The sequence below is a fragment of the Notamacropus eugenii genome, chromosome 7, assembly GCF_028372415.1.
Source record: "Notamacropus eugenii isolate mMacEug1 chromosome 7, mMacEug1.pri_v2, whole genome shotgun sequence".
Taxonomy (NCBI): domain Eukaryota; kingdom Metazoa; phylum Chordata; class Mammalia; order Diprotodontia; family Macropodidae; genus Notamacropus; species Notamacropus eugenii.
In genome coordinates, this window is record NC_092878.1 from 99,387,286 (window position 1) to 99,404,410 (window position 17,125).

The 17,125-nt window shown below is 37.0% G+C and overlaps 1 protein-coding gene across 4 annotated transcripts in view; it reads left to right on the forward strand.

Annotated features, from left to right (window-relative positions):
- The window catches only part of TENM3 (teneurin transmembrane protein 3), a 3,393,579-nt gene that overhangs the window by 1,636,867 nt on the left and 1,739,587 nt on the right, over positions 1-17,125 (forward strand). For all 4 annotated transcript variants that reach the window (XM_072622672.1, XM_072622671.1, XM_072622669.1 and 1 more), the window contains one exon: positions 3,898-4,053. The gene's annotated coding sequence lies outside the window, so the exon portion shown is untranslated. The remainder of the gene's footprint in view (positions 1-3,897; positions 4,054-17,125) is intronic.

Sequence of the window (17,125 nt, forward strand, 5' to 3'; positions counted from 1 at the left end):
ATTTCCTGCAGTCTGGATTCCTTTCTCTCCACTCTACTAAAATTGGACTCTTGAGAATCCTCAGTGACCTCCTAACTCACAAATCTAATGTTCTTTCCCCTACTCCTCATCTTCCTTGAAGCTGCTGCTCAGCTCCTCAAAATAGTTTCCTTTCAGTTTCCTGATACTGTACTGGCCTCACTGAGCTGTTTCACTCTAAGTCTCTCCTTGACTTCTCTTTCGTCTCTTACCCACTAAATGTGGACATCCCTCAAAGTTCATTTCTGGTCATATCTTCATTGTGTCTAAGTTCTGGGATCTTAACCCATCCACAGCTTCAGTCCCAAGCTTCAGTTCACTTCCTACTCTTGCCCCCTTCCTCAATTTAAAACCATGATCAAATTAACTCTGCCATTCTTCTTAGGTAGAATTTATTCCTGTAATCCTCTATGCCTAATTTACCATGTCTGTAACTCTTCAGATGAATGGATCTTACTCATTCTACCGTTGATATGTTGCTTAGATTAGTTTACTGACAGTAATCTTTCTCTGCTCATCTCCTGTCTATTTCTATGTCTTTGTGTCTCTGTCTGTCTGTCTGTCTCTGTCTCTGTCTCTATCTCTGTCTCTGTCTCTGTCTCTCTCCCCTCCCCTCTCTCCCTTCCCCCCACCCCCAGTGCTTTTTGAAAATATATAAGTTGTTAGAAAAATTTCTCCCTTCTCAAAATATGCTCCTCAACTATCTTGTCCCAATGAAATTTCAAACTATACAAATACAGTAGCCTGTGGCTCAAACCATTTATAGAAACAAAAGAAATACTTAAAGAAATACCAACAGACTTTCTCAGATGTAAAGATTTCAGGTTTCTGTGAGGAACCTCAAGAAAAGAAAGGAAATAAAAAAGATGATTAACCTGAGGTCTGGAGAAGCAGCACTAAGACTTCTCACTGAACTTCAATCTAGTCCATAGGACCAAGCAGCCTTGCTCTGTGTCCTGGCCCTTTTCTTTGGAGAAGCTGCACCTGCATATGCTTTCATGCTCCTGGCTTCATGATTATTCTTCAAGTCTCCCTTCTGTCACTTGTATTTGTTCTAGGCTTTTCTTCAAGAGCTGGATTCCTCTTTAAGTTCCTGTATTAGACTCCCTGAACCACATATTAAAGATCACCTGGAGGTTTAATCCATCATTCTCCTGGAGACTTAGTGATACCTTATAACGAGATCACTTGCACCTTCTTCTCCTTCTCTTTCTCCTTTTCCTTCTTCTTAACAATTATTTTAAGACTTCATTATTCATCCCCTTTCTCTGATTGGATCTGTGAAACACAAAATCTGTTATAGAAATTTTTCGCTTACATTAATTCTAATTCTGACTCCCTACATCTTCATTCATTTCTTTTAGCTCCGACCTTTGGGATCAAGCTAAGGAAGTTGAATTCCTGCTCCATAAGACAATCCTTGATAACAATGATCATAATGCCCCCAGCCTTCAAGACTTTTCTCCAACAGTAAACATACCCAATTTCATCAACTGATCCTTTTTTTGCCATGGTGTTCAGGGACCTTTGTCAGTTCTGATCAGAATATTCTCCAGCATGTTAGTGACTCTCCTAATATGTTGGTTAGAACTGAATGCCATAATGAAAATATTGCTAGAATACAACATCATTAATTATCCAAAAATCTCATTAAGAGCATTGTTGTGTAATGAATACAGATCTGGTTTTGAATCTAAGAAGAATGACCTTTGCTTACTGACTGCATGACCCTGAGCAAATCATACTACCCACCTCTCTTTGTACTGCATAGATCTCTAAGAATTTAAATTGTAAAGAAGGGACTGACTTAATTTATCATAAAGTTCCTTATACCAATGAAATCATGTGTCCAGTTGCTGTCCCAAAAGATCTCATTAACTATTCCATCAGCCATTTAGCACTTTTGACTTATATTGTTTGCTGTCCCACTTTCTCTTTTTTTCAGACAATGAAACTGAAAGAGACATAAAATTATTTGCCAAAGGTTACCCTGGAACTAGAACTCAGGTTATACGCCTAAAAGTCCCAGTCTAGAAAATCATTGTGTATTGCCAGTTTAGATTCTCTGAAATAGAGAGAGATACGTCAGCTCCAGATACTCATCCCCCCACCATTAATTGCATGAGCCTTACTAGACTTTTCTTTAATGCTTAAAATTTAGGTACTTCTACATTTTCTTTCTTACTTCACTTGACTTCTGTGTCTCTCCCTGCTTTCTTTTCTTTCAGTCTTTCCTTCTTTCCTGTCCTTCTTTCCATATTTCTTTCATTCCTTTTCTTATTTCCTTTTTGTCTCCCGTCCTTCTTTATTGCTTCTTTCTTTCCTGCTTTCCTCCCTCCCTTTTTTCTTCCCTTCTCTTTTCTCTTTCATTCCCTCTCCCTTCTCTTCTCTCCTCTTTCTCTCTCTCTCCCCTTCCTTCTTTTTTTTAAAAAACTTTTTCCCTTTCTTTTTCCTTTGCAAATTTTTGATGTACTTTTCAACTAGTGGTGTCTGTGGTGTGTTATATACCAATATCATTCTGAATTTCTGCACTATGGGGGAATTACCAAATTGTTGTCAAATTTTGGGTCATTAACACACTGCAGAATGGAAAAAGAAACAAGTATGGTGTGTTGCCTAAAAATGCAAACATAAATTAAGTTTCTTTAATTTTGGTGGGGGATAGATAAATAATGATTTGCAGCAACTGGAGGGTTCTCATCTGGCTTTGTTCATATTTTAATAGTGTACTCCTCTTTGCGGACTGAGTAATTAAGTCTTATGACATTCCAGAAAGCATAAATCCTGCTGAGATGTTTAAGTTTAGAACAACCTCTTGATGTTCAATCAAAAAAAAAAAATTTTAATGGAATAGAGGAAGGGACACTTCTCTGGGTTCCTAACAAGCTGTTATGCCTTTTACCTTTGAAACACAATTGAATGTGGCTTACTCAAACTGTTTAACCTCATTGTTAACTAGAAACTCCTTTTGAAATTCATTGCATTCAATTACACTTTTAAAAAGAATTTTAATTGCATGCCTGTAAAGAATAAAGATGCTCTGGGCTCCATTTGTTTATCATGGAGGGGTCTAAAAAAATGAGGACAGAGCTTCCCAGCTCATGCAGGGGTTGCAGGGAGAGGGAGATGACTTTTAATTCGACAAGTTCAGAGAGATTTCTTAGTTTGACGCGCACTGCAGGGGGTCTTTGAGCGCCTGGCAATACTTCAGCACTCTGAGCTTTGAAAGTCTTTCCCTGCAGCAGAAATTGTATCAAAAGCCAATGATAATATTCCCTGCAAGGTAAAGCGCCCTATTGAAGATTTCGAGAGCTGTTTATTTATTCATCACAGTTTCTCTTTTAGGACATATCAGGCATCTAGGTAATAATTCACATAGATGATAGAAAATGCAAAAAAACCCAAAAAACCTTTTCATTAATCTTTCACCTTTCCCTTCTTCTAGGCTACTACATAGGCCACATGTATGTGTACAATATTCTTTCTGCTTGCCCCAAGTAGCTATATATGTATATAAGAATATATACATTACATATGTATAAATAATTTCAAATTTCAATTTTTCCTTTTAAAAAAAATTAAACAAAATTGTCTTCTCAGGATTACTTTCTACCACCAACTGAGCACATAGGATGTTTATGGCTCTTTCTCCCTACTAAATCCTCAAAGTGATTAATTAATTTTATAGATGGATATTTGAGATCTTAGGAGCCTTTTAAATGTCTTAGTATTTTAAAGATGCTTCAGAAGGCGCTTTTCAAAGCAAATGTTAGCAATTTTGTTGATCTCTTGAAGAATGCGATATTTAATTTTTTTTTTTTTGCATTATGTACTATATGCACAAAACAGATATGTATTTTTCCCGTCTCCTATTTCCAGAGCAAAGTGTGAATTGAGGGACCAGGACAATCTTTCCCAAGTGTAATGTCAGAGTCGACTATCACTTTGGCAGAATCAGTGAAGACAAAAACAGCTTTTTGCCTGTTTTTTTCATCTGCTGGTCCCATTAAAAGTGACCTTGTCTTGTAAATATCGGTGAGTAATCACAACAGAAACGATACATAGAGGAGACTTATTCCCTCTTTTAATTGTTTTGGGGGGGAAGTGGGAGGGGGGGGTTGAAAATAAGCTTACCTCATGGTTTGTTACTGCATCACTGACAATTTCATTAATGAAGGAAAACTATGCATGAAAAGACATTTAGAAAAAAAACTCAGTGCCTCACCATATCTGGGAATGTTTATGCACTCCTCACTTACAAATGTAAACTGGGTTGTAGCATGCATTTAAATATCAAAAGTGTAAGAGGAAATCGCAATGGCGCATAACCACTTCTGTAACAAAATATACTTAGAACAGCATCAGCAAATACGTAGTTCACCCATTAATATTAATTGAACATCCATATGGTGCACTTTAAAAAACACTGAGACAATGCAGTCCCCACATCCAGGATTTTATGACTTGCTGTCATCTCTTGATAGTTTTCACTAGCATTGTAAGGGAGCAGGAGAGGGGGTGGGGTGGTTCCACACAGAAGTATGATCTTCCCAAAATATATATAATTGCCCCTTCCCTCTCTCTTTTCTGTATCCCTCCCCAATGAAATAATGCATTATTTTTGTGGGAGTGTCTTTTACAGTAACATTTAACTATAGGTTTATCTAATGTAAATGAGAACATAATTCACATGCAATAAGAAAAACCTTCTGGGGGATGATAGAAGATTGTGATCAGTATCTCCTTGTATCAAATCCTGTCTTATAGGACAACTTTAGTGAGATTTAAAGAGTCAAACCTAACAATCCACACTGACAAAAAAAAAGGATGAATAATGATTGTTGCCCAAATATGATACGTAGTTGTATAAATACCTCATTTCATTAGCCCACTGGTAACTCTGTCTACCTATATATTTCTGTCTGCCTGTCTACCTATCTCTCTGTCCATCTGTTTATCTTAGATAGACATTGAAGATTTAACAATATAAATGCAAGGAAAAGAATGGGCTGGATTTCAAGGCAGGAATTTTATAGTGCTTTCAATGACCATACACACATCCGTAAACCCCACATATACACCCACTTACCCCTGAAACAAACTTTTTAACATTTTCTCATCTTTTTAACACTAATATTCTTCTGTTGATACTCTATGACTCAGAGTAATGGAAGACCTCAATCTCCAAGATTGAAAATTGCAGTTCACCCAAGATAAATGGAATGACGTGTGGTGGACTTATCCAACCTATAACATATTGCTAAAAATGATCTGCCTGAAACACACAATGGGGAAAATAACATGTAAGAGATGTAAGATAAGAATAGGAGGTACACTAGTGAATGTGTGGGATAATAGCTAGATAGAATTCATTAGCCCCCCAAAAAAGGTCAAGAGAGCTAAGGCACCCAGTATGTTAGGCGGATCCTTTGTGAAGGATTTATGGGAAATCATGGACAAAATCCATATAGAATGAAAAAGGGTCATGGATAGATTCTGGTCTGCAGCTTTGGAGGAAAGTACCAATATTACTGAGATGACAGTTCAATTGATGTAAAAGATCCTGTTTGGAACCAATTCAAAGGAAGTCAAGAACTGCCCAGTTTCTCTTGTAAAAAGTCTATTTAATTTAGGGGATAGATAGAATTTAGACTGATGTAAAGCTTGACAAGTCTCTGGGGTAGGAAATAGTCATATATTCTCTATATTACATTCAAAATGAGTAAAAGTAGTCCACACATAAGCATGGCATTTCTATGTGTTTTCAAGAAACTTGAATTCATATGTTAAATTTGGACTTTTATTATAATTATGTTCCATATTTGAATTAAACATGCAGAATAAAATTACCACTATTATTAGGTTTTTCTTTTGTTTTTAAGCCATCACCAGATTAAAATTCAACAAGTAATGATAAGGGGGACCAGGGAAATGTTCAACTGACAAGTAGAAATCTGAGCTCCCAATGATCTGAACATGTTCAATGTCTGTAATGGGTTGTGTGTTTTGTCTCTGATATTTAAAAAACACAAATTCATTTTTCTGGGACCTCAGTGCATCAACCATTCATGTCAATACTGCACCAGAATTGAGTATAGGAAATTGAGGTTTTGTTAATGCCAGATTTATTCCTCTTTCAACAAAATAATGTGACCATTACGAAAATTTATTCATAAACTCACCTTCACATAACAAAAAGATAATTAAGTAAATATATCAAGATTTGAATAAAAGAATGTACTAAAGCTTATATTTCATGCTAAATTTCAGCACTATATAAATAGTGTATCATTTCCTTTGGGGGGTTAACTTTTTTGATCATGTGCCTTTTAACTCCCCCACCCATCCCAAAGGAAAAGGTTCTGCTTGTATTAGAGTGTTGTTATAAAAATCAGATGAGCTAGTATATATAAAGCTCTAAGTAAACCATAAGCACTATATAAAACTGCTAGTTATTCTTATATAAAATTTGTAACTAATGGTACTGGAAGAGTCCAGACTTCTGTTACTTTATATTTATATTGCCCTCCCAATAACATTCATGGATTGTCATAGGCACATGGGTGCAAACATTTATAGATAATGTTGTATATGCCTGGTTTTTTCTCTCTGTAAAATCTTCAATAATGATCAACTCACATACAAGTCTGCAATAGCCTTGATTAAAATAAGACATGGGAACAAAGAAGCTTTTGCAAACAATTTTCCACAAAAAAGACCAAAATTTTCTGTCTGCACAACTAACTCAAAGCTATAAAGCATGCATGATTTTTCTGTGGCTGTTGTCTGTTGATTATTTAAAAATGCTTTTGAATCAAAAGAGCAAAATATATCCTTAAGATATCTCAATGAAGTGTTTCCCATGCATATGCTAAGACTATATAAGATTCTATAATAGATAGCACAAGGCAGATAATCTTGAGGGACAATTTTCTGGTTACTAAAATCAAGTAATACAGAAAACAAAGAGACGACATATGCACCAAAGGTATTTGCCACCATGGTGGAAAAGGTCTGGTGGAGAGTCCTCATTTTTTCCAACTAGTCCTCACAGGGCCTAATATCATGTCCTTTTTATGCAGTCAGCTGATATCTTTTCAGTTACTGATTCCATCTTCTAGCTTGTTATCTATCTCTCTTATCTTGGTGTAATGTGCCATCATTCTTTTTGATGAGCATGTCTTTGATGCCTTCATCCAATTTACTGATAAAAACATGGAAAGCTCAGACATCTTTCCAAGTTGGTATCTACCCTTTAATCACCACTATTTATACCCAGTTTTATGAACGGTTCTACATTCACTGAAATCTACTATCATCCACCCCCACATCTCTCCATCTTATCCAAAAGGATATAATAAAAGCTGATATTAAGTACCTCACTCAAGTCCAGGTATACTATATCTACCTGCCTGGAATCACCCTCCAAGACTGGTTCCTAAGCAGCTGTTATAAGTAACACCTCTCTTTATACTTTCTTAGGGATTCTTCTTTTCTCCTTCTGCAAACCAGTATTTTCATGTTTCCAGTTGTTATGACCAAAACTCCTCTGAGATTCCTGGAGATGGTGCCACCCAACTTTTTTTCCCTAGTAGGTATTCGTTTGGTAAGGGCTGGGTGTGGAGGAAATCATAGGGAGAGTTTCAGATAAGCAAGTAATTAGGCTGTGAGATAACCTTTTTGGCCTCTCCCCACCACCATAATAAGGAAGTAACAGATTTCTTTTTGAAAATTTTGTAAACTAAGTAATTGGAGAACTTGAACATGACTGCCAAGGATACACAAAAATGAAAAGTTTCTTTTTTACTAAAAGAGTATGTAATATCTAATTTGGCATTACTTACAATTTCTAATGGAAAACCTAAAATTACTTGCCTTAAACAGAGTGCTACAAGTGGAATCAAACTCAGTAAAGTGTTTTTCCCCTTCAGACTTTAAAGAGAAAGGCATTAGTAATGCTAACAGTCATGTCATTACTTCTCTGATGGCGTGGTCTTCTTCGTCAAGGAAGGACGAACATATATACAGCTGTGTATTAAATAGTGTATTTAAAAAAAATAGTAAAAGCACTGAACTGGGAAGTAGGAGACCTTATTGTGGTTATGCAAATGAATTGTTATGTATCTTTGGATAAGTTACTTAACCACTCTAAAGTGGGTTGGACAAGTAAATTTGTTTTCAAACTCTTAGTCTCAGATACTTAATAACTGTGTGACCTAGGCAAGTCACTTACCCATTGCCTGCTTCAGTTTCCTTATCTCTAAAAGGAGAATAATAACCCCAGGGTGGTTATGAAGATAAAATGAAATATTTGTAAAGTGATTTTAAAATGTTAAATCACTATAGAAGTGACAGCAGTGGTACAAGTAGCAGCAGCAGCACTAGTAGTAGTTTCGTAGAAATTTGGAGTCTACAATTACACGGATCTTGGCAAAGTGATGAGGAGTGTAGGGAGGTTATGCATTTATTCTTCAGATGGGAAATTTAAAAAGGAATAGCTTTAAAGTTCCCTGAAGGATGTTTTTTTTCTGAGATTGCTATACTGTCATTCCCTAGATCCTGCCTACTCTCGCTCCTAGATACAGAGGGCTCATAGGACCAAATTTCTTACAAATAAAGAAGTTTAAACTATAAGCAGTATAAAAGGAATCATCAAGGACATGTGGAACCTGAAAAGAAATTTGGCTGTGCAGTAAGAGTGAGGGATGCCACACGAACAGACTACATGGTCTTCCTTGTAATATTAAAAAAAGGAATGAAAAGAAGGCTCACAGGTGTCCAGACCCCCAAGAAGAATTTATTAGAAGACATGGCAAGAGTACCACAGGCTGACAAGATGTGGGCATGGGTGGGGATAAATCACAGTCTTCACTATTGAAAGGAGTCCCCATAATAATGAGAGAATGGATGCATTAGCGGAGGTTTGCACATTCAAATGTTGAAGTATGGGCAGCCAGAAATGAAATCTTAACTTTTAAACCATAGGAGGGAGTCCTACCATTGTACAGTGAATAAAAGTTGAGGTTAGATTCCAGGAAACTTTGACCTGAAGCTGGAGAATTGAACTACTAATGAGTAGTTGCAAAATAAGACTACAGAAGTCCCTTATATAAAACACTTTTCAAGTGATCATCCATGTTCTACCAGAAACTCTCTAATAAGGGGGAAATCATAGGATCAAAAATTTAGAGTAGAAAGTGATCATAGAAGGTATCTAGCCCATTACCTTCATTTCACAAATGAGTAACTTGAACCCAAGAAAGGAGAAGTGATTTTCCCAAGGTTGCACACAAAATGAAGTCCTCTTGAGAAAGGAAGGCTAATCTACTTTGGGATGGCTAGTTGTGATTATTAAGATGACTTTCCTTTCCTCTTTAGTAATTTTGATGACTACCAAAATCTTTGATCTTTGCAGTGTGGCTGTTCTGTTTACTGGTACAGATCACTATTATCCTGATGTACTGACCAATCAAGGATAAGGTTCAAGTTGTAAGGTTTTGGAAGAAATATACACAAAAGCCTTGCATGTGAATAAATGTTATTGAAGGACACATGGAAAGAATCCTATGGAAATCACCTGAAGTTGCAGGTGCATTTGATATAACTTGCCCTCTGCCTTAGTTTTCTGAACTCTGGAATCAGAGGTGTTATAGGCAATACATATTTCAACTGAATAGATATCCACATGAAGCACATGACTATTTTGCTAACACAGTCCAAGGTCCCTTCAGAGGAAAGGTTTATATACCACGAAAGAGAGTTGGATAGAAAAGAGATTAACATGAAATCTTCTGGGTCAGTCCTACATAAGGTATTTTAGGGGAGTTCTATGGATGGTTAGGAGAAACGTGTCCAAGAGATATACCAACTTATATTTGGAAGAGTTTTCTAGAAACTGAGAAGGAGTAGTGAATGGATAGATTCCTGGATATTAAAGAGTTAGCCCTTCTGAGACATTCTAGGAGCTACCAATCTTTTGCATCCATGCATGCATCATATCATCTTAAGTGTTTCCTGTTTGTATCCCCCTATAACTGAAGTCCTGTGGTATATACTCAATGTCTCAGACCTAATAGAATTGTGGGATCTTAGGATCTTAGGACTGGAGTTGAATGGGACACCAAAGGCCTATTTCTGTAGTCCTTGACATTGTGTGGCTATCACGGACATCTCTTCCTGTCTTTGCTTTCTATAGTACTGTTTATTCTAATTGATCTACCATGAGAGGGACCATCATGCTAGGGTCTGAATGTGGATTCTGGCATGTCAATGATGGAGGAAATAGTTTGTAATGGAAATACTGACAAATCATTTCCACTTTTTGCATATTCCTTCTGATTTCATCCTTACCCTTCATCCTTAAATATGCTCAAGATTATTTGACTAATGAATCTCTTGTTCTTCTAACTCCTCTCCCCTGCCCCCTCCTGCTCCCCTGAATAGAGCACCAGGCCTGAGTTCAAATCTGTTCTAAAATACTTGCCAGCTATGTGAACATGGACAAGTCACTTAACCCTCTTTGCCTCAGTTTCCTCATCTGTAAAATGAGTTGGAGAAGGAAATGACAAACCACTCCAGTATCTTTGCTAAGAAAATCCCAAATGGGGTCACAAAGAATTGGACACAACTGAAACAACTTTTTTTAATGGGATGATGTAATGAACTTTCACCATCTTTCTCTACAATATCAGATAAATGAGCTAATGTCCTAAGCTAATATTTCATGAAATTAACAGTCTTATGTATTCCCACTTGCTTAGAGATCAAGTATTTGCTAATCAAGAGAGTTTCTAATCACTTTTGATTTCATCATTATGGTGATTGATTTCACCAAGCTCTGGAGGGGAGAGAAAAACTTTCACTTGATTCAAACCAAACATATCTCCTTCTCCTTTCTCTCCATCTCTCTGTCTCTGTTTCTCTCTGTCTCTCTTTCTCTCTCTATAGACAGAAAGAGATAGATAGATGTGTGTGTGTGTGTGTGTGTGTGTGTGTGTGTGTGTGTGTGTAGACAGAGATGAGGGGGTGCCAGTCACTGTTTTCTCTCTTTTACAACTCCTTATTAACAAATAAGGAAACATACAAGCCCAAACAACTATCAAATATTTATCTAAGCCATCACTGATACTAATTAAAGCTATTTTTTTCAAGAAAATTTTAGAATCAACCTCTGTGAAATTGTTGCCATCTAAGTAGGGAGCAGGGGGCAGGTAGTGAGGCAGTTGTCCAGAACCCTAGTTAGGATTCAGCCCTGGCTTTTCAACTCTGTACTTTATGCTTCTTTCCTAAGTTATTCAGCTTGAAATCCCTTCAATCTCCCTGCACCTTTCACTTTCCAAATTTGAGTCAAAACTGAACTCTTTACCTGATGGGGAAGTATTCATTTCATGTTCTTTGCTTTCACTGTTCTCTATGAATATTTTTCCCTCTCCTCCTTCAAGATGAGGGAACAGCAGACTTCCTTTTCCAAAAGCAGAGACAGGCTACCTATTTCCAGGGGATTGTACTGAGGAGCACTAACATCCTTACTTGTAAACACAGAAATTGGTCTCCACAGGCCACCTGACATTCATTCACTTTGCTTTTAATTCTCTGGGTCAGGTAGAACAAATGTAATTATTTTCCCCAGATGATAACCTTTCTTTTACCTAAAGACAGGTAAGCACCTGAGTCTAATCACTACCTCCAGTTCCTTCAGTATATGCTTATATTAAATGATCTCAACACCATTCAGCATTCTGGTCACCCTCCTTTGGATACGCACTTTGAAACAAAGCATTAGTCACGTTTATTCAGTGTCATATTGCATAACTGTCTAGCAGTCTTCACAGATCATCTGATCCAATTCTTTTATTTCATATATGAAGAAGCTGATGGCCAAAGAGGCTGAGTGCTGAGGTCGCATAAGTATTAGGCCTCCAAGGAAGGATTTACAGCTGAGAACAAGTAGTGTTGTTTTTTTCCATTGGGTTAGTTGCCTACATGCATATCTCATTGCAATCCTTTAATGGTATATTTTAAAATTGTTGTGTTTGTCCTTCATTCTCAAAGAGGACCGTGACATCAAGATGATGACATGACTTGCAATTGACTTTGATTTGAGTGAGGGAGGGCTGTGCAAAGTCACCAACCACACTTTCTTCTCCTGAGCCGTCTGGGTCCAGTGGCCTGATATTCATCAGGACAGCTGGAGATGGCCCAGATTGCAATGTGAGGCTCTGGCCCTTTCAGGCGTAGGTCTTACAACATTCTCACTTTGAGTACAATACACCCATTCAATGAATAGGCTTCTTCAAGTAGTTTCTTAAGGGATGGCCCCTTTATTTAATTAAAAACAAAACAAAACAAAAAAAAACTGGGAAGGGAAGACCCTCAGGGTTCCCAGGTAAAAAAGAAACAATTACTAATTATTATTTTAAAATAAAACCACCTTGAACTTTCTCTTGAATTGGCACAAAGAATTTATTTGAAAAGAAATTTGAAAGACTTGGCTATTTCCCTCAAAGAACACATATGTGGTTGTTTTGTTTGTGTCATTGCTGCTAAAAGGAAAGGGATTGACTTATTGGTACTTGGAGATTGCTGTCTCTTTATCTGAAACTCACTGCCTGATGTACTGAAATGAGCAACTAGTTTTATGAATTGTCATGATTACCTAAACATTTCCTATGACATTCAAAGCCAAAGATTCGATCAATCTCATTTTGGATAAATAATTATGGAAAAAAATGTTCAACAAAGTAAAGATGGCTTTGAGATTGACCTAAGAGTGTATGTGGCAGGAAAAAAAACCCAAAACATTGTGATTATAAAACTTCCTAACTGCCCAGAGAGAGACAGAGAGAGAGAACACCAGCAGGCTACAACCTTTCTAATCACAAAGAGGAGCTCTTCTCTCATTCATCCAAGACGATGATAGGTTCATATGTCTGATTACAAAAGGAAATAGAAAATGAGTTTTATGCAAATTCCTGACAATGAAACATTTTCTATGTCATTATGCTGAAAAGCTCTTTCACAAAGCGCTAGCCAAATAAAATCAGCTGATCATGTAGCAACATCTCAAGAAGGTAAGGCACAATTAAGGATTGCCAGGGTATTTGTGTAAACCATTTTTGAAAGGGAGTCTGCATCTTTAGAGTCCACAAGCTTTTGCCTGGCCTGCTTTTCTTACCTCAGTTGCCATTTTCCAGTGTTGTGGGGATGTATAAGGGAGTATTTTTAGTCTGTTTCCTCCTGCTGCTGAGACATTTAAGTTATAGAGCTTGATTTTTATTTTAGTATCATGAGGAATGTTTCCAACTAGGGGAAAACTGAAACTTCAAATACCTATGGAAGTGAGATTAATGTAGTTTGAATTTTGCAGCAAAATAACTTCAAAGGTGACATTTTTGTTGGAGGTTCTGAAATATCTACAGTAATACTTTTAACAAGGGTTACTCCAGAGCATTGCTTGAAGCAAGAGAATCTAACATACACTTTAACGGTCGAAAGGAAGGCAAGAGATGGATTTATAGGGCACAGTTAGTGCTGTCACCTTGAAAGTGAAGCTCTCCAAAAGGCCAAATGAAGATGAACAGTCAGTCTCTTTGGGAGGAAAGTCTTAACCATTTTTTATTAGTTTTTCGAATGATACCATATTGTATCATGGATAGAATAACAGTAAAAACCCACATTTTTATAGCACCTATAAGTTTGCAAAGTACTTTGCTTACAACCAGCCACTCAGATTTCTGAGTACAGGTATTAGTTATCTCCATTTTATGGGAGAAAAGACTGAGGTTCAGAGAGATCAAGTTAGTCAATAAACATTTTTTAAAGCTCCTACTAAGTTCAGGTAACTAGGTAATAGAGGGTATGGAGCATTGAGCCTGGAGTTAGGAAGACTTACCTTCCTGAATTCAAGTATAGTTCCAGATGCTTACTAGTTATGTGACTTTGGGCAACTCACTTAACCCTGTTTGCCTCAGTTTCCTCATCTGTAAAATGAGCTGAAGAAGGAAATGGAAAACCACTCTAGTATCTTTGTAAGGAAAACCTCAAATGGGGTCACAGAGTCAGATGTTATTGAAAAACAACTCATTAACAACAACAAAAAGTTTCAGGCATGAAACTTAGAATTGGGACTATAAAGGTCAAAACCTGTTCCTACCCTTGAGGAGCGCCTAATGTAATTTTCAAACTACACTTTGCTGTGGGAGAAAGGCACCAGATTTGAAGTAAGAGGATCTGAATTCAAACCCCTTCTGCTACTTAACCCTTGTATGGTCTTGGGTAACTCATTTCCTTTTTCTTGATCTCACTTTCTTCATTCATAAAATGAGTTAGAACTCTATTAAACAGCACAGGACATAGAAGAGACTTTGAGATATAGAAACAGAACTCCTGTGTTTATATTTCAACTCTGTCCCTTCTCCCTTTGTGATATCAGCCAATTCACTTACCTCGATGGTCCTCATTTTCCTTATCTGTAAAAGGAACAGATGTGGACTTGAAGGTCCCTACTGATTCAAATATATATGATCACATAACTAAATAGTCTCTAATATTCCTTCCTGGTTTAAAACTTAAGATCAAATTTAAGTGAAAAGTCCTCCTCTCTTCAGGTCTCCTGGTTTTCCCATTATCTGTCATTGTCTCAAAGACTGACAATACAAATCTCTTCTTTCTCTGCTGAGTACAGCAGCCCATGTTCACATCTTATTCTCATAGTATAAAGCACTTGGGAGGAGGCTGGAGAAAAGGAAGTTAGTGCAATGACATTCCTCTTCTTTGAGACTTTAGTCACCCAGTTAAGGGCATACTCATGTGGATAACCCTTTTCTCCTTTCTTTCCTACCCCTCTATCTTTTCTTCTCTCATATCTTATTTCATTTTTTTTCCTGTTCCTTCAATGTATTTCTGAAAACTGAGGAACAAATGCAGTCAAGGTTAGTTAAGGAAAGAGGAATTCCAATTTCTCTCCATTTCTTCCTTCTTGCCTTTCTCCAAGACTGAACAGACATTAACATCATTTTAAAGCACAACACATTGTCTTGGAAACTTTGCAAAATAATATAAGCCAAAATAATTCCTATATACATTTTTTTATCTTAGGGTCTAAAATATCAGCATTGATTCAGCTCCAAAGCAAATTAGCATATGCAACATTCAACCATTGTTTCTTCTTTTATAATTTTAAGAAATTACGAGGAAGTCAGCATTGTTGAGTAGAAAAAAAATAGCTAGCAAGTTGAAAGAGTTGATAATGTAATAGGAAGGCCAAGAAAGGCTTGAAGGAAAAGGTGGGACTTGACTTAAACTCTGAAAGAAGAATAGGAGGCAGATTGTGTAAGAAGTAGAAGTGTGGCTTCATGAACTTCAGCAAGGATGCAGTTATGGAAATTGGAACAGATATTTGGGGGCCAGTCTGGAGAAAGTGAAAAGTTCATGTATAGAAGTAATAGGGGAAGGGTTGAAACCAGAGTGAGAGACTTATGAATGGCAGGAAAATGGCATTTGTTCTACATCTATGGGTAATGGTATGATTAATATGACTATTGAATTCAGCATGATCTGAAGAATATAAAGATTAGAAGCAAAGAAATCAGGGAAAAAGATCTAGCAATAATTCAACTCTAAAAGAACATAACCTTAAATCATTTAATCATTTTCTCATATCTTTAATAAAATCATGTGTATATCTTTTTCTGTCCTTGTCTTTCCCTCTGTGTCCCTGTCTTTGCCTCTCTGCCCCTGCCCTTTCTCTCTCTCTCTGCCTCTTTCTTTCTCTTTCTGTCTCTTTCTCTCTCTGTCTCTCTTTCAGCCTCTCTGTCTCTGTAGATGTCTGTTTCTCCGTTTCTCTGTCTGTCACTCTGTGTACACACACACACTCTCTCTGTGTGTGCTGGGGTGGGTGGGTCTAAGTAGATGCGTTCTGGGATAAGTATATCTTTGATTTTGTCAGTGTAGAGAATTTCCATGTCAATTCCTAGAAAGTTTTCCAAAACACTAAGAGTTTACACTTGTTCAGACTCACATAGGAAGTTTGTATCAGAAACAGAATCTGAATCCACATCTTTTGAGTCAAAGGCCCTTCGTTAATTTTCTGTGCCATGTTGCCTTTCTAGTGAATGCTTGTTATTTTCAAATGTCCCCCCAAACCTGGCTTGATGAGAGTTATCTATGAAAATGGTTCCTGAAGTCTCCACAATACCTTGGTAGTTAAATATGTGTATGTGTGTGTGTATGTGTCCTTTTAATAAAGCACTTGTATGTGTATATATCAGTTCTATCACAACGAAAAAAAATGTTTCCTGGGATAGGAAGGTGGCTTCATTTTCTGCCCCAGTATTATGTAGAGTTTTCATTTCAGTCTCCTTTCTTCTCCATTGCTATGTGTGTGTGTGTGTGTGTGTGTGTGTGTGTGTGTGTGTGTGCGCGCGCGTAGCATATGCATTCAACAATGGAATGGAATGTGTTAGATGGCTATACAAAAGGGCCAAAAGTAAACCCATGTAGTATAATATAAATGTAAGGACAAGCTCCCTATTCTTTTTTTTTTTCTGAAGAGAAAAAAAAAAAAGGATTTCAGGCTAGGTAAATTTATGCATCAGTGACTTTCTTCCTTTTCCTTCTGATAACGTCTGATTGACACAGCTACAGCGTTATTTTAAAAGAAACCAGAATGAATCAAGCAAAGTTATGCAGTTACTCTCTTAAGCTGTCAATGGTTTGTGACCACTGAGGCCTGACTGATGGCACCCGCCACTGAACAGAATGTTTTCTCTCCCTTCTAAGAGCTACAGCTGGGTATATTAATTAACAACTTGGAGAATTAAATATTTGTCAAGTTGAATCAGAGAGGACTGCAGCCTCATAGTCATGCCTCCTTGTCTGTTCTTCTTTAAGTCTTCTATTCAGTTGGACAAATATCTTCTTAAGAAGACAAATGTGACCTTAAAATTTACTATCCTCCTTCTTTCCCCTATGTTTTATCGAGGCCAAATCCTATGAATTTAATTTGACTAATATGGAAAAACTCACCTATTTAAGTGGTTAAATGTCTGAAGAAGAAGAAAGGGAAGAGAAGGGTTTAAGTACCTACTGGGTTCCAGACACTGTACTA